The following is an 18,752-nucleotide window of genomic DNA, read 5'->3' on the forward strand; positions in this document are numbered from 1 at the left end:
CGCAGACAGCCGGCCACCGTCCGGACCAGAGGACAGGTGTCCGCCTGGCTCGGGAGGCGGCCTCAGCCTAAGGAGCAGCGGTTGCCACCTTAGTTTCGGGACTCCGCAGAACTTAGGAAATTAGTCTGCACAGGTGAGAGTCTGCACCACAGAAGCTGACAGCTTCTGGGACCTGCCAAAGCAACACAGCTTCTGAGAAAGGTCCTGTTTTGGGCCTTCTTCTTCAGCCAGGAGGAGGTCCAAACACAAGATATCTGCACACCTTCCCTGTAAGAGAGCTTGCCAGCAGAGAGTGCTCTGAGCACTGAAACTCAGAGGAGAGAATCTGTCTCCCAGGTCTGCTGATAGACGGTAACAGAATCACCAGAAGAACACTCTCTAAACAGAGTCAACTATAACTACTAACTCCAGAGATTACCAGATGGCGAAAGGTAAACGTAGGAATCTTACTAACAGGAACCAAGACCACTCACCATCATCAGAACCCAACACTCCCACTTCGCCCAGTCCAGGGCACCCCAACATACCCGAAAACCTAGACCCAGATTTAAAAGCATATCTCATGATGATGGTAGAGGACATCAAGATGGACTTTAATAACTCACTTAAAGAAATACAGGAGAACACTGCTAAAGAGTTACAAGTCCTTAAAGAAAAACAGGAAAACACAATCAAACAGGTAGAAGTCCTTACAGAAAAAGAGGAAAAAACATACAAACAGGTGATGGAAATGAACAAAACCATACTAGACCTAAAAAGGGAAGTAGACACAATAAAGAAAACTCAAAGTGAGGCAACAGTGGAGATAGAAACCCTAGGAAAGAAATCTGGAACCATAGATTTGAGCATCAGCAACAGAATACAAGAGATGGAAGAGAGAATCTCAGGTGCAGAAGATTCCATAGAGAACATCGGCACAACAATCAAAGAAAATGGAAAATGCAAAAAGATCCTAACTCAAAATATCCAGGAAATCCAGGACACAATGAGAAGACCAAACCTACGGATAATAGGAGTAGATGAGAATGAAGATTTTCAACTCAAAGGACCAGCAAACATCTTCAACAAAATTATTGGAGAAAACTTCCCAAATCTAAGGAAAGAGATGCCTATGAACATACAAGAAGCCTACAGAACTCCAAATAGACTGGACCGGAAAAGAAATTCTTCCCGACACATAATAATCAGAAGAACAAATGCACTAAATAAAGATAGAATATTAAAAGCATAAGGGAGAAAGGTCAAGTAACATATAAAGGAAGGCCTATCAGAATTATACCAGACTTTTCACCAGAGACTATGAAAGCCAGAAGAGCCTGGACAGTTGTTATACAGACACTAAGAGAACACAAATGCCAGCCCAGGCTACTATACCCGGCCAAACTCTCAATTACCATAGATGGAGAAACCAAAGTATTCCACGACAAAACCAAATTCACACATTATCTCTCCATGAATCCAGCCCTTCAAAGGATAATAACAGAAAAAAACCAATACAAGAACAGGAACAACGCCCTAGAAAAAACAAGAAGGTAATCCCTCAACAAACCTAAAAGAAGACAGCCACAAGAACAGAATGCCAACTTTAACAAAAATAACAGGAAGCAACAATTACTTTTCCTTAATATCTCTTAACATCAATGGTCTCAACTCGCCAATAAAAAGACATAGACTAACAAACTGGCTACACAAACAAGACCCAACATTTTGCTGCTTACAGGAAACCCATCTCAGAGAAAAAGATAGACACTACCTCAGAATGAAAGGCTGGAAAACAATTTTCCAAGCAAATGGTATGAAGAAACAAGCTGGAGTAGCCATCCTAATATCTGATAAGATTGACTTCCAACCCAAAGTCAACAAAAAAGACAAGGAGGGGCAGGTCATTCTTATCAAAGGTAAAATCCTCCAAGAGGAACTATCAATTCTGAATATCTATGCTCCAAATACAAGGGCAGCCACATTCATTAAAGAAACTTTAGTAAAGCTCAAAGCACACATTACACCTCACACAATAATAGTGGGAGACTTCAACACACCACTTTCACCAATGGACAGATCATGGAAACAGAAACTAAACAGGGACACACTGAAACTAACAGAAGTGATGAAACAAATGGATCTGACAGGTATCTACAGAACATTTTATCCTAAAACAAAAGGATATACCTTCTTCTCAGCACTTCATGGTACCTTCTCCAAAATTGACCACATAATAGGTCACAAAACAGGCCTCAACAGATTCAAAAATATTGAAATTGTCCCATGTATCCTATCAGATCACCATGCACTAAGGCTGATCTTCAATAACAAAATAAATAACAGAAAGCCAACATTAACGTGGAAACTGAACAACACTCTTCTCAATGATACTTTGGTCAAGGAAGGAATAAAGAAATAAATTAAGGACTTCTTAGAGTTCAATGAAAATGAAGCCACTTCATACCCAAACTTATGGGACACAATGAAAGCATTTATAAGAGGAAAACTCATAGCTCTGAGTGCCTCCAAAAAGAAGCTAGAGAGAGCATACATTAGCAGCTTAACAACACACCTGAAACCTCTATAAGAAAAGGAAGCAAATTCACCCAAGAGGAGTAGACGGCAGGAAATAATCAAACTCAGGGGCGAAATCAACCAAGTGGAAACAAGAAGAACTATTCAGAGAATCAACCAATTGAGGAGCTGGTTCTTTGAGAAAATCAACAAGATAGACAAACCATTAGCCAGACTCACCAGAGGGCACAGGGAAAGCATTCTAATTAACAAAATCAGAAATGAAAAGGGAGACATAACAACAGATCCTGAAGAAATCCAAAACACCATCAGATCCTTCTACAAAAGGCTACACTCAACAAAACTGGAGAACCTGGATGAAATGGAGAAGTTTCTAGACAGATACCAGGTACCAAAGTTGAATCAAGATCAGGTTAATGATCTAAACAGCGCGATATCCCCCAAAGAAATAGAAGCAGTCATTAATAGTCTCCCAACCAAAAAAAGCCCAGGACCAGATGGGTTTAGTGCAGAGTTCTAGCAAACCTTCAAAGAAGATCTAATCCCAGTTCTTCACAAACTATTCCACAAACTAGAAACAGAAGGTACTCTACCCAACTCATTCTATGAAGCCACAATTACTCTGATACCTAAACCACAAAAAGACCCCACAAAGATAGAGAATTTCAGACCAATATCCCTTATGAATATTGATGCAAAAATCCTCAATAAAATTCTTGCTGACTGAATCCAAGAACACATCAAAACAATCATTCATCCTGACCAAGTAGGTTTCATCCCAGGGATGCAGGAATGGTTCAATATACGGAAATCCATCAACGTAATCCAATATATAAACAAACTCAAAGACAAAAACCACATGATCATCTCGTTAGATGCTGAGAAATCATTTGACAAAATCCAACACCCATTCATGATAAAAGTCTTGGAAAGATCAGGAATTCAAGGCCCATACCTAAACATGATAAAAGCAATCTACAGCAAAACAATAGCCAGCATCAAAGTAAATGGTGAGAAGCTTGAAGCAATCTCACTAAAATCAGGGACCAGACAAGGCTGTCCACTCTCTCCCTACCTATTCAACATTGTACTTGAAGTCCTAGCCAGAGCAATTAGACAACAAAAGGAGATCAAGGGGATACAAATTGGAAAGGAAGAAGTCAAATTATCACTTTTTGCAGATGATATGATAGTATACATAAGTGACCCTAAAAATTCCACCAGAGAACTCCTAAGCCTGATAAACAGCTTCAGTGAAGTAGCTGGATATAAAATTAACTCAAACAAGTCAATGGCCTTTCTCTACACAAAGGACAAACAGGCTGAGGAAGAAATTAGGGAAACAACACCCTTCTCAATAGCCACAAATAATATAAAATACCTTGGCATAACTCTAACTAAGGAAGTGAAAGATCTGTATGATAAGAACTTCAAGTCTCTAAAGAAAGAAATTAAAGAAGATCTCAGAAGATGGAAAGATCTCCCATGCTCATGGATATGCAGGATCAATATAGTAAAAATGGCTATCTTGCCAAAAGCAATCTACAGATTCAATGCAATCCCCATCAAAATTCCAACTCAATTCTTCAACAAATTAGAAAGGGCAATCGGAAGATTCATCTGGAAAAATAAAAAACCTAGGATAGCAAAAACTATTCTCAACAACAAAAGAACCTCTGGTGGAATCACCATGCCTGACATTAAGCTTTAGTACAGAGCAATTGTGATAAAAACTGCATGGTGCTGGTACAATGACAGACAGGTAGATCAATGGAATAGAATTGAAGATCTAGAAACGAATCCACACACCTATGGTCACTTGATCTTTGACAAAGGAGCTAAAACCATCTAGTGGAAGAAAGACAGCATTTTCAACAAATGGTGCTGGCATAACTGGCAGTTATCATGTAGAAGAACATGAATCGATCCATTCTTATTTCCTTGTACAAAGGTCAAGTAAGTAGATCAAAGATCTCCACATAAAACCAGAGACACTGAAATCAATAGAGGAGAAAGTGGGGAAAAGCTTAGAAGATTTAGGCACAGGGGAAACTTTCCTAAACAAAACAGCAATGGCTTGTGCTGTAAGATCAAATATTGACAAATGGGACCTCATAAAATTACAAAGCTTCTGTAAGGCAAAAGACACTGTCAATGAGACAAAGAGACCACCAACTGATTGAGAAAGGATTTTTACCAGTTCTAAATCTGATAGGGGACTAATATTCAATATATACAAAGAGCTCAAGAAGCTGGACTCCAGAAATTCTAATAACCCCATTTAAAAAAATGGGATACAGAGCTAAACAAAGAATTCTTAACTGAGGAATACCGAAGGGCTTATAAGCACTTGAAAAAAAATGTTCAACACCCTTAATCATCAGGGAAATGCAAATCAAAACAACCCTGAGATTCCACCTCACACCAGTCAGAATGGTTAAGATCAAAAATTCAGGTGACAGCAGAAGCTGGCGAGATTGTGGAGAAAGAGGAACACTCCTCCATTGCTGGTGGTATTGCCAGCTGGTACAAGTGCTCTGGAAATCAGCCTGGCGGTTCCTCAGAAAACTGGACATAGTACTACCGGTAGATCAAGCAATACCTCTTCTGGGCATATACCCAGAAGATGTCCCAACTGGTAAGAAGGACACATGCTCCACTATGTTCATAGCAGCGCTATTTATAGTAGCCAGAACCTGGAAAGAACCCAGATGTCCCTCAACCGAGGGATGGATACAGAAAGTGTTGTACATTTACAAAATGGAATATTACTCAGCTATTAAAAACAATGAATTTATGAAATTCTTGGGCAAACTGTTGTATCTTGAGGATATCATCCTTAGTGAGGTACCTAATCACAAAAGAAGTCACTTGATATGCATTCACTGATAAGTGGATATTAGCCCAGAAACCTAGAATACCCAAGATACAACTTCCAAAACACAAGAAAATCAAGAAGGAAGACCAATGCGTGAATACTTCATTCTTCCCTAGAACAGGGAATAAAATACCCATGGAAGGAGTTGCAGAGACAAAGTTTGGAGCTAAGATGAAAGGATGGACCATCCAGAGACTGCCCCACTTGGGGGTCCATTCCATAATCAGCCACCAAACCCAGACACTATTGCATACGCCAGCACGATTTTGCTGAAAGGATCCTGATATAGTTGTCTCCTGTGAGGCTTTGCCAGTGCCTGGCAAATACAGAAGTGGATGCTCACAGTCATCTATACGATGGAACACAGGACCCCCAATGGAGGAGCTAGAGAAAGTACCCAAGAGCTGAAGGGGTCTGCAACCCTATAGGTGGAATAACAATATGAACTAATCAGTATCCCCAGAGCTCATGTCTCTAGCTGCATATGTAGCAGAAGGTGGCCTAGTCGGCTGTCATTGAGAAGAGAGGCCCCTTGGTCTAGCAAAGTTTATATGCCCCAGTAGAGGGGAACACCATAGCCAAGAAGTGGGAGTGAGTGGGTATAAGGGGACTTCTGGGATAGCATTTGACATGTAAATGAAGAAAATATCTAATAAATTTTAAAAAATAAAATTAAAATTAACTTAAAAAAAGGAGAAAAAAATTCAATTTGATAGACTCTTTTTAAAAATCAGAACACTAAGTTAGGGAAGTAAAATGAGGGTGTTTCTGGAAGAAGCCAACCAAAACAAACTGTGCGACATACTCAAGGAATAACGAATGTGTGTAGTAGGAACTGGCAGTTCTTTTCCTTAAGCGTAGACAGATCTTTTACATGCTAGGAAAGAAAGTCATGTCAAACAACCATTGACATCATTGTAAATTAGGTAGCCTGGCCATCTAAAATATCTTCTTAAGAATAAGACATCCTTTCTAGCCTATCAGGAGTCTGGTATTTCCTGGAAAGATTTTTGTCTTATTAATCTGAGATTCATAATCCTTTACAATACATTTTCCTCCTTTTTCTTTCTATTTTCAAAAGTAGCTGCAAAGGGGGAAACACAAACTGTTTGAAGAGATGATTTCTTTTTTTTTTTTCATTTCCAATTTTTTTTAATTAGGTATTTTCTTCATTTACATTTCAAATGCTATCCCAAATGGTCAAATCAAGGTCTTCATGACAGATAAAGGGCCAAAAAGATCGGCTTGCCTGAAATGTTGTGTCTTCATATTTTAAAATGAAATAATGCTCAATATTATTAATGAAATTTATTCAAATTGCTCCAACAGAAGCAATTATAGTTTTTAATAAATTTCTTGATATAATAAAATATTATTTTCCCAATACTATGTAAACATTTTCCTGTCTTTTAAACAACTTCAGAAAAATGCTTTTTATAGTTACTATTGATAGAATATAATTTAAAAATCTATACTTGATAGATTAATATGAGAGTTATAGTTCAAAAATATAGCTTCAAGAAAATATATATTGTAAAAGATAAGAAATTTATAATTAACAGATTAAGCGGGCAAAATCCTTCATGTAGATAAATATAAGAGTAGTAGATACAAAACTCCATTTTATCTTTCTAACATCAGACCAGTTTACCTGTGACGTGTGATTTTCCTCTAAAATACAACACAGAAAAGACAGCTCCCTTTCTAAACTGAACAGGAAGCACAGTCATGAATTTAACACAACACATGAGAAATTAAAAGCTGTGTCTCTAGAAATATCGCCATCTGTCTGAAGGACATGTTATGGAGATATGAGACTTAAAACTACCCATTGTGACATCTACCCATGGATTAGGTTGATCTGCAGATACTACAGGAGTCTCCTGTTACCAACTTTCAAGATGTCCCACCACGCATTCTACTCACTTATCAATGCTAATTTTCAAAGTAAGATGGTAAATTTTGTGGGGCCAGGGGCTCCCATACCTATTGGGGCACTAGACACACACAACATGGTGCAAATCACGGGAATAGCCAACAACTTGCTTTCACTGATATTTTATTTAGCATGATATTACATAATCTATAACTCTTTAACTACAGTTGTGTCTATCATATACTACATAAAAAATAATGTTTCTTTTCTATACAGGAAGCTGCCTGACACTGTAATAAGTTTCCCATGAGTCTAGGTACCAAAACTTGTTACCATCTCCTGAGGAAGTTGCTTGCTGTCACAATGTCTCCTGGAACTGTTTTCCTCTTCAACTACTAGAATAGAGAGGACTAGACCTGAAACTCACATCTTACTACTGTACATGGCTTCACAGAGGGCATGTAAGCTCCTAGTTTAGCTTAAGGATCCACCATTTCCTCAGCCTGTGGCTTGCTTGCACAACATTGCTCTTACTTACTCTCAAATTTATCTCATGTCTTTTTAAAGTTCCTTTAACTTCTTTTGAAAACAAGACAGAACACAAATTTCATTTCATGAAACTTTGCTGAAGAACAAAAGGGATAAGGAGGGACAAAATACAGAATTAGGTATTGTGTGCATTATTTTTAGTGACCTTGGAAATCCCTAGGGAAGAAAAGATACTTTTCACTGATATTTTATAATTTTTGTTCCCTGAATATAGATAAAACTGCACAGTGGAAATCTTGTTATTATGTAATACCAAATATACGCATGCTACAAAATTGTTCCTAATATGTTTAATTTATTTGTTTATTTACTTTATATTTGGATAGCAGCTTCCCTTTCCTCCTTTTCTCCCAGTTTCTCCCTCTTATCTCCCATCCCCCATTCCCCTCTCTCCCTTTCTTTTCAGAAAAAAATGAAATTGAAGAAGATATCAGAAGATGAAAAGATCTCCTACACTCATGGATCAGAGGATTAACATCGGGAAAATGGCCATCTTATCAAAAGTAATGTACAGATTCAACACAATTCCCATCAAAATTTCAATACAATTCTTTATAGACCTTGAAAGAACAATACTCAACTTCATAGAGTTCTTAATTTCTAAAGAAATCACTCAAACAAGAAAATTGTATTTTACATTGTGGGTGGAACATGGTAAATAAAGAAAATTCAAGAAATTATAGTGTATATGGAAACTATTGGCACCAGGCAGCAAAACTTCTTGAATTATGAATTTTAGTGGATATTATCTATCGCTTTTCACCCCTTTCCTCCCCCCAAAAAATGTCCATGGACTGTAGGTTCTTAAAAGACAAAAATGATCCAGAGCTAGATGAGAATAAACATTCACAAATATTTAAAATATATTTAAAATATAAATATTTTTATATTTTAGTGGAATATTATGTTCAAAAATCAGTTAATTGAATTCTAATGTGAAAAAATTATAGTGAATCTGAATAGAGTGTTTATGTTTAGTAATGCTATCATGACTATAAAAAGAAGAAACAGTGACTGAGGAAAACATAGACAGCATAATCCACAGCAAATAACAAGAACACCTCTACCACAAGAATCATGCCTACCTCTGTTCAAGGCTGAGGGAGAGCCCTACTATTGGTCAGTTTAAGATCATTCATCTCAATTTCATCTATATTTATAAATGGAGTTGTCATTAGCATTGTGGCCCTACAGATCTCTACGATTGCTCTCTTTTACTGCAGGATAAAGGGACTCTAAGTGCTTTGTCATAAAATTACCATTCACAGAATAAAAATGGCTTAGAATGGTACTAAAAATAATTCAGCCCCAAGGTTACTACCTAATCTGGTTGTGTCCTGAGTGAAGGGCACAAACCACCCCCAGCTCCATCTGCACTACTCCAGACCCTCCTTCATTTCCCCACATGTGTGCATGGCTTCATGACAGGTCAGATGTTCCTTAGTTGTTGTAGGAAGAACTTTTTAGTGTAAAAGTTTAAAGCACTAGCTACTTTTGTTAATGTCAGAGGTTTAGGTAAGAAATTTGGAATAAATTAAAGGGTTAGTAACACTCAAAGAGAAAGTTTTCATTAATCCCTTTAGCTTGGAAGCAACTGTGAAACTAAGTAGTATATATACAAGATATAGAACATATGCTATATATATATATATACATATATTATATATGTCATTGATATTTACATGTACACATAACAGATGAACACATTTATTATATGCATATTGCACAAACATTATGCATGTGTACATGAGTACATGTGCACACACATAAATCATACACAGTGCACATATGCCTTAACCCTGAAAGTGCTTTTGTTGGCATCGGGTCTTACTGTACACTGCCACCCAGGGGCTAGGTACAACATTTTGCATTACTCTCTTGTCAAGAGGAGTTCTAAGTTGCATCCTGGGCAGTCCTCCATGGTAGACTTTAGCATTCCCACTGCATCCCACGTTGTGGTGTCATTTCCCGAAGCATAAGAGTTTATTTTAAAGTAAGGCAGAGGAGAAGAAAACAGTAAGGAATGCTAAACAATGAAAGGACCACCTAAAATGAAACCAATTACACTAAGACTGACAACAGGAATAAGATGGGGGAAGAGGAAAAAGAGGAGGTTTATCACGTCTTCATGCCCATTGCTCTGGGTAAATGTCCCTCCCTGTAACAATAAAGACAAATAGAGTACAAAGAAAGGATACAGTGGATTACAGACCTGGCTGGTGTTTGATAAATGGCACTCCACTTCACTTTGCTTATTGTGTACTTCATACCTCACTCCTGAATATGGAAGAGAATTTTATTAAAGATTTAGCCACGGTGGTGGTGGTGACTAGCTCACAGTAATTTTCCTACAAAGTAGTTTAATCTATCACAGGGCAGACAGTGTACCTTCTTACCATGTATCATATCTGTCTATTTAGTAAGTGCTATCCAAATCCAATTTCTTTTCATTTTTGGAACCTGTGATGCATATTCAAGATACACTTTCTTTTTGTCTTTGCCCTAAATTGAGACCCACGACAAAAGCAGTACCAGTAAAAAGAAAATCTGTGCTTTAGGGTTTCTAAATCATTCTGGTCATTTTTTTTTATATTTTGCAAAAAAATAAATTGCATAATTTTAGTGGCATGTAGGACTGGTTACATGTGGAATCACCAAGCCCTTTCCTATTTGTGCATATGAAGATGAAGCATTGCATCACTGATTAGGAAATGAACTTAGAAAATCATTTCAGTCAAGTTCCAGTTTCAAGCCCTGTGGAGCACATAGGGTTGTGCTTCAGTGATGAGGTGAGTCAGGCAGTAATGTGGAAACTGAACGCAACCAGTCAACAGCAGTCCATTGTGGTGTCCCATAAGCGGGGGGGGGGGGGGGGGGCTGGGGGGGCAGCAAAGTGCTTAAAGGGAGTCACAGGAACCAGAGCAGCCTAGTGCGCTCACTCACTCCTGTTTGTGATCTCTGAATACTCCCCAAAAAACTGTTTTCAGATACACGGTCCATGTTCCTCTTATGAGATGCTATTATTTCTACTTTCTTCACACTATAATGAATTGTTTTCTAACCTAACACAGACATTTCATTAAATGTCTGTGGTCATTTTGTAACAATATGTATTCTGCCACTATGGATTCCTTCCTATTTTTATCATATTCTCGTGGATCTTCTTTCAAACTGAACTTGTACGTTTTCCAAAATTCTAAAACCTGCTAGCATGTATTTTTGTCCAGCCAAATTTATAATTTAGAATCAGAAACATGTCGCTGTCTGCGGTTATGTGAATGTCTCTGAAATCCCACCCAACACCTATTCACTTGTGATTACAAAGCTTTGTTTGGGTTTTGGGAATGAAATTAAGTGGTACAGCACTTACTAACAATAACAACAAAAATAGTGCATTTGCCTGGTTGATTTCCAGGCTGTTCCTTCTCTCAGCAGTTTGCATTATCAGTTTCCTTTGTCTGATTTTCAATGCAAATACAAGCAATTTGGAAGAAAGTAACAGTAGCTCCTGTTAGCAAAGCCTGAGCATCACTCAGCCTCTCAATGTTTTTCATACCTATCTGAAAATAGTGAGTCCCAAGCCAGGCAGTGATGACTCACACCTTTCACTCCTGCACTCAGGAGGCAGAGGTAGGTGACCTCTGAGCTCAATGCCAACCTGGTCTACAGAGCTAGTTATAGCCAGGGCTACAAAGTGAAACTCTGTCTCAAAAACACCAGTCCAAATACTGATGGTGATGAATCCTAGGAAGTGATGTGTGCAAACAAGTCCCTGCCATGCAGAAGAGCACAGCCTAATTTACGATGAAAGAGGGAAAAGGCCTAGATCTTGATTTTTTTTTAAAGACCTGGTTTCAAATCGTCCCTCTGCACTCAGCAGTTCTGAAGCAAGCATCCTTTACTTCCATGAGCACTGTTGAATTAAAACGTTCTACCATCCATAAGCTATAAACTCTTTGCAACCATAGCTCTCACACAAAACGTTCTTCATTTCATGTGTGTCATACTACCATGAATATTCAGTAACTCCTTTAAAAGTATCCATATTGATTGACATTCAACACAAAGATTGCCCACTATAAACCCTATGAAACAAGTTAATAATCTCACACATATACTGATCTGATTTCCTTATATTGGCATAATACATTTTGCATAGAAAATTTAGTAATTATTGTTAAATGTGACCCCTCTCCCTGGCAGTTTCCTCTATAAACCGTGGATATCATTAAGCTGCATTGTAACCAATTCACATCCATAAATTCAGCTGTCCTGTTAACCACCGTAAGGCCTACGTGGTTCTAACAGGAAGATATAAGAAGGCTGGCCACTATATTAAAATGGCTCCATTTCATTTAGATTGCAAAACGGCTGGCTTCTTTGAAACACTATCGTTTAAAATTCCAAAGGAATAACATTGATATATTTCTTATAAGTGTTTCATAATCAAAAATCCATTAACATATGTTGGAGGATTTAAATTTGCAATGGCAATAGAAAGCAAATATTTGTAATAATTTTGTATTTGATATATATTACCTTATTGAGCCAGAAAACTTCCTTATCATTAATCCAAGAGTATCTTGGAAGTCAGAGCAACCTCTTCAGTGGTTAATACGGAGAGGGAAGTTATGCCTGAGTCTTGATCATGACCGTGGGATACAGAGGAAACTTCCAGAAAAGAGGCCACATTTAACAATAATTATTAAATGTAATAATCAAAAATTTATCATGGCGATATAAGGATCAGTATTAGTGTGATTGTCAACCATTTTCAGAGGTTCTGTGAAGGATTGTTCAAGTAACAAGGAAAACAGCAAATTATATCATAATCAGGATTTAAAAAGCACAAGAACATTGATCACTTTATGAATGACAAAAAAATCTAATCAGAGAAGGAAAATAGTACACAGATTTTCCTAAAAGAAAAAAAAAAGCTGTTATGCCTAAGTCTATACTACACGGTAAGCCATGGTACATTTTATGTATCCACTGCCTTTAAATTCTTCTGGACTGACTCTTCCTAAGTAAAATAAAAAAGTACTGGCAAAAGGTTTGATTTTTATGTTACCTTATACTCAAGCCAGAATATGTTTAAGAACATAGCCACCGGTTAGAATGAAAGACATAATATACTGGTAAACGCTGACTCTTTAAGATGTGTTCGCCAATACTGAAGCTTCTCACCAAAAGTAGAAATTAACCCCATTTAATAAAAGAAGATCTGGATATTCGTAAAACTGAGTTGATGTTCACTCTTCCAGAAGAATCAGTTACTGGGTCAGAAATACAATCAAATGTCAGGTTGAAAGTCCACATTGTATGCCTTACACTGCACGGTACCCACTGCCGCACAGCGCCACCTGGCAGCAGGTTGAGGAACTGTGAGCAGGCAGCTCAGAGTACAATCACCTGCAGGCTGACTAAAAGACCTCAACAGGCACAGACTTCGTTTTCTTCATTTAAAAATGGGCACACTCGCGCACCACCTCTGAAAAGGTAAGCTGTTTATCGCTTTATTTTGGTTTGAGTGTTTTTTGTGGGTTTTTTTTTTTTTTTTGCTGTTTTTACTTTTTAAACATTTCAATTTAGAGCTTTGAATTTTTAAACACCATCTGCAGTGACTGAGCTCAGCTAATGATGATAAATGAAGCTTTGGTTTTCAATAAAAAAGTTTGTCCTGTGTTTTCAAGATTTTCGCGAATTGATTTACAAAGAAAAGCTCGGTGTTCACTGGAGTGTCACCGTTTGATGCTTGAAAAGGTATAGCAAACACAAAAGACTAAGAACGCCTCATCTGCTTGAACCATTCCTACTTTTCCTTGCAAGGTACCCACACATACTTCCAGTGTCGTTAGTGTCTAAGGCGTGGCTTATACACATTAATCCAAACAACATCAGTCTCAGCCTTGTGATTTTCTCTTCATCGTGATTTACTTCCGCTGAAGCAAGGGGAGACACGTACAAACGAAGATCTTCAACAGTGACCAGTCTTTCAATCTAACACAAAAAAAAAAAGTTTCATCCTTTGACAAGGGAATTTTGGCATCTGTTTTTCCCTACTCCTAAACAATGATCATTTGCTTCCCTGACGTCTTTATAGTTGCACATTAAAGACGGTAAAAACAGGGACAGCGTTAATTAATGGTAGTTGTCACCTGATTTCCAGTATTACTAATAACCAACAAATCAGCACTAAGCCCAACACTCACTCGTTCACATTCACACTCAGCCTCCCGCTCTGGTTAATAAGTTGCTGACTTTGACATGTCTCTGAATCCTGGTATAGTTGCCCTTGACCAATCATAAAGGAAGGAGCATTTGATGTCTCCCTAACTTGTGAAACAATTGGCACTTAAATATATAAGAGAAGGCTAAGCTGTTCACTCCATGCTTTCTAGTTTTTCCTGCAGTACCTCATAATGAAAATATACCATAGGACCAATCAAAACCCTCATAGCTTATGGGTATCTGAAGGCTTTCAGAACTGTTTGCTCTATAAAGGTTACAAAATGGAGGCACAACGAATTTGAGTGACATCATGCATTCAGATACTTCTCACATTTTCATTTAAATTTCATACAGTAGTTCTTAAAACATAGGGATACGATGTTAGAGGTCAATCTAGATTAAATCACTCCTGTTGATTATCTTCCCTTCTTTCTCCAAATCTCAGGATTTGAACAATGGTCCCCATCTGTCCTCTTCACATTGGTGGAGATTCTTCCTAGGGAATGCTGAGGGTGACTTAGTTAGCGTTTTACTGCTGTGACCAGACACCATGACCAAGTCAAGTCTTATAAAGGGCATTTAATTGGGGCTAGCTTACAGGTTCAGAGGTTCAGAGTCCATTATCATTAAGGCAGGAACATGGGCAGCATCCAGGCAGGCATGGTGCAGGAGGACCTGAGAGTTCTACATGTTCATCTGAAGGCTATTGTGGGAGACAGACTTCCAGGCAGCTAGGGTGAGAGTCTTAAGCCCACACCCACAATGACACACCTACTCCAACAAAGCCACACATCCTAATAGTGCCACTCCCTGGGCCAAGCGTATACAAACCATTACAGTGACCCTGAGGAAGTGAGAGACAGGCTTATTCAGAATCTCTGTAACTTCATGCTCACATTTATTCTAAGTGACCAGCGTGTCACACAAAAATCATAGCTTCCAGTGTGACCCTTAAAGAGAGCTCAAAGCAAAAAAGCTCCATATTCACAGATGATCACAGTTGAAAAAATATGCTTTGGATTATACAGGTCTGCCGGTCTCTGCTGGGCCATCATTGTTTAATATTATCATAGGCAGAATAGACACACACATATAGAACCAATATGTGGGACTCATACTGAAGAACATTTACACCCTACTTCCTATTCTCTTGGTTTACCTCTTTGCTACAGCTTCTACTGTAAGACCCAGTTGCTTTCACAATTGAACTCCAGACCCTACAGCTCAGGGCCACTGTGTTCCTGTACCAAAACATACTGCATAATTTATAGTGTCTAGTAGAAATAAAAAAAAAAAGAAACCAAGAGATGTTTTGTTCACAAATAATTATAGATTTCAAAGAGTAAGAACACAAAGTTAAACCAAGCATTACAACCTCTGATCTCTGTGCCCTCTTGAGTGCACAGTCAACGACCAGTCTGGTTCTCTTGATCTCTGTAAATTCCTCTGCTGCAACCCCATGTTAGTTATCTGCCAAATTATTTCTGGAAATGAGCAACTGCTGAGAAACTCCAAAGCAGTAGACCCTGAAGCTGGTAGGAAAAAAAAAAACACAAATGTTCCCTTTTTCTGTCTTTTCCCTGTGTCATCCATAAGGTTATTATACAGGGCTACTCTACCGAGGGAATGCAGGTTGATAACATATTTTAATTGTTCTACTTTTCTCAGTCCTGTTCCCACAAATCGGTCCCCAAATACCTTAATAGAGAATGAGTGTTGCTATCAGTGTCTGTTTCGAGAGAAGACCTATAAAAGGGTGGCAGGATAGGTTGGATGGCAAGAGTAGGAACAAGAACATGAACCTGTTCACAGTTTGAAGACAGAGTAGCCATAGATGGGATACAGCTCGGTGCAAGATTGTTTGCCTAGAAAGAGTAATAGACTAGGTTGAAATCCCACTACTGGGGGTGGGGCGAGATAGTAACAAAGAAGTTCCTGATTAGAAAAAAAGACAGAAAAGTAACAAGGAAATGAAGGGGGTGGTTTTAGAAATTAGACATTAGAATTTAGAAATTTAGAAAACTGATTAAAAGGACTTAGCAAATGATTGAACATGGGAAGTAAAGGTTCAAAATTTAAGAGTTTCACTTTTTAAAGTCAATTCTAATGTTTATATTTTACATTTTTATAGTGTTTGCTATATCTTAGAAATTGCTGTGTAGTATAAGCTGGCCTTGAACTTATTTTTCTTTTAATGTTACTATTTTTCCACTTATTCACTTTATATCCTGCTCACAGCCCACTCCCAGTCACTCCCTCTCACAATTCTTCCCCATGCCATCCCCTTTTCCTCTGAGCAGTGGTGCTCTCCACCCAGTGGGTATCCCCCACTCTTGTGTTTTAAATCTCTGTGAGACTAGGTGCTTTCTCTTCCATTAATGACCTTGAACTTATAATCTTTTTACCTCTGGTTTGTTTCTGCTGGACTTGCAAAAGTGCTAGGGCCCAAGTGGATTCAGAGAGGTATGCGCTTGACTCTGTTAAGACCTGGTGAAGGCAAGGACAGTACTTTGAATACCCAACTGTTGGGACTGATACAGGCAAGGCCACGGTAATAGTGTAACTACAAAAGCATAAATAGTCCTGAAGACAGGAAGAATTGGAGGACTTTTCTCAAAATTTGTTATAATGACTTTTGCTGTTTATTTTTAGTGGTAGCCTATTGTCACTTGAAATATACTTCCATAATAATTACAAATATTGGGGGGCTGGAGAGATGACTGAGGTTAAAAAAAAAGAGCTGCTCTTGCAGAAGACCTGGATGAATTCCCAACATTCGTACCTATACACAGCTGCCTATCACTCCTATTCTGGGGATCTAAAGCCCTCTTCTCACTTAGACAGGGACCAGGAACATGCATCATAAAACAGACATATGCTCAGTCAAAACATTCATACAATTTTTAAAAAGATATAAAATTTTTAAAGAGAACTACAAATATAATAGGAAGAAACCTGACCAAATGATATTATACTGCATGATTGTAGTATTGTGTAATTTTTTAATAAATACTTTAGAATTTCAAACTATATTTTTGCCACTATTCTATCTCACCAAATGCTGTATTGTATTACTTTATCATGAAGCTAAAATGCTAACACTGCTAAATTCTGGGAAATTTCCAAAGTTTTACGCTCCCAAAATTTTTCCATCTGAACCTACGTATTTGACGAGGAGCTACAGGGAAGTTTTTCTTCTTCAGTAAAATTCACTCTCAGGGTTTCATTTTTATAAGAAACTAATAAAACGCTGGTAACATCCCAGTATCAGTTGTACCTAGAATGTCCAAATATGGCTGGATTAACCAATCTTGGGCAGAATTAGTCTGCACTTGTATGTGGAACTGGCCTCCATATAATGTGTTATTTGTATATCTGTGCTTCCTAACATTTTGTCTTGAGGATTACATGAACTTTCAGAATCACAGACTTTATGGAAGGTAAAACTGTCCACATTGCCTTAAGTGCCATTGGCATTGTGGACCCAGTGTTTTGATGATTCTAAAAAAACCAGCTTTGCCTTTTAGAAATGACCAAAAGCAACACGTGACAAAGAAGTTGACAGGTTATGAAGACCAAGCTGAGAAAAGTACTGAACAAGGACAGATAAATGGTATCATAGACTCCAAGACCATAAAATTAAAAGTATCATATAACTAGGAAAATAAAGATTAAAATAAATGATAGGAAGACTTTCTTTCAAAGCAAAATGACCCAAATAATAAACTAAATATCAAAATTTGAAGTATTAAAGTTACAAAACTCATGTACTACATTAAGATCTTAAATAAAGAAGATCATAATATGTTTATAAGGCACACATATAAAAATAAATGACAAACATCCATAGAAAACATTAATTCTTCTTAAATCTAGAATAAAAATAAGTAAAGTAACAACTAATAAACACAAGGCATTGCAATAAACAAGAAATTAAAGTAGTAAAAACAATTACAATATATATTTAAATTTAATAGGCAATAAAATGTATGTTAAAATGAGATGTCCCCTCAGTGACTAGTCTGCACTGGTGAGTGTGAGGACTACAGAAGCTACACAGCTTCTGGGACAGGCAGAAGCCACATAACTTCTGGGACAGACCCCATTTCGGGCCCTGGACATCCAGGCACCTTCCCTGCCAAAGGAGAGTTGTATGTCCCGCCCTGGAGGGCTCTGCCAGAGCATCTGGGGGAGCCATCTTGAGTCCCAGATCCCTCAGAGACTAGTCTGTGTAGGTGAAAGTGAGGACTACAGAAACTACACAGGTTCTGGGACAGGCAGAAGCAACACAGCTTCTGGGGCAGGCCCTGTTTCCGGTCTTCATCTTCAGCCAGGAGGCAGGTCTGAACGCGAGATATCTGTGAACCTTCCCTGAAAGAGGAGAGCTTGCCTACAGAGAGTACTCTGATCACTAAAACTCAGGAGAGAACTAAACTCCCAGGTCTGCTGACAGAGGCAAACAGAATCACAGGAGGAAAAAGTTCCAACCAGAGACAACTATATCAAATAACTGTAGAGATTACCAGATGGCGAAAGGCAAATGTAAGAATATAACTAACAGAAACCAAGACCACTCACCATCATCAGAACCCAGCACTCCCACTTCAGCCAGTCCTGGATACCCAAAACTACCAAAATGCAAGACTCAGATTTAAAATCATATCTCTTGATGGTGGCAGAGGACTTCAAGAAGGACTTTAA

At 38.1% G+C, this 18,752-nt stretch overlaps 1 long non-coding RNA gene across 3 annotated transcripts in view; it reads right to left on the reverse strand.

Annotated features, from left to right (window-relative positions):
* Gm27243 overlaps window positions 1–18,752 on the reverse strand; it is a 455,800-nt gene that overhangs the window by 166,322 nt on the left and 270,726 nt on the right. The window contains exons 2-3 of one of the 3 annotated variants that reach the window (XR_001784257.2): window positions 13,664–13,820; window positions 10,033–10,097 (exon numbers count right to left, since the gene is read on the reverse strand). The exons of 1 other annotated variant lie outside the window; for it this stretch is intronic. This is a non-coding gene — a long non-coding RNA (predicted gene 27243). The remainder of the gene's footprint in view (window positions 1–10,032; window positions 10,098–13,663; window positions 13,821–18,752) is intronic. One more of the 3 variants, XR_001784258.2, reaches the window with a different exon arrangement.

Source organism: Mus musculus, chromosome 4, assembly GCF_000001635.26.
Source record: "Mus musculus strain C57BL/6J chromosome 4, GRCm38.p6 C57BL/6J".
NCBI classification, from domain to species: Eukaryota; Metazoa; Chordata; class Mammalia; order Rodentia; family Muridae; genus Mus; species Mus musculus.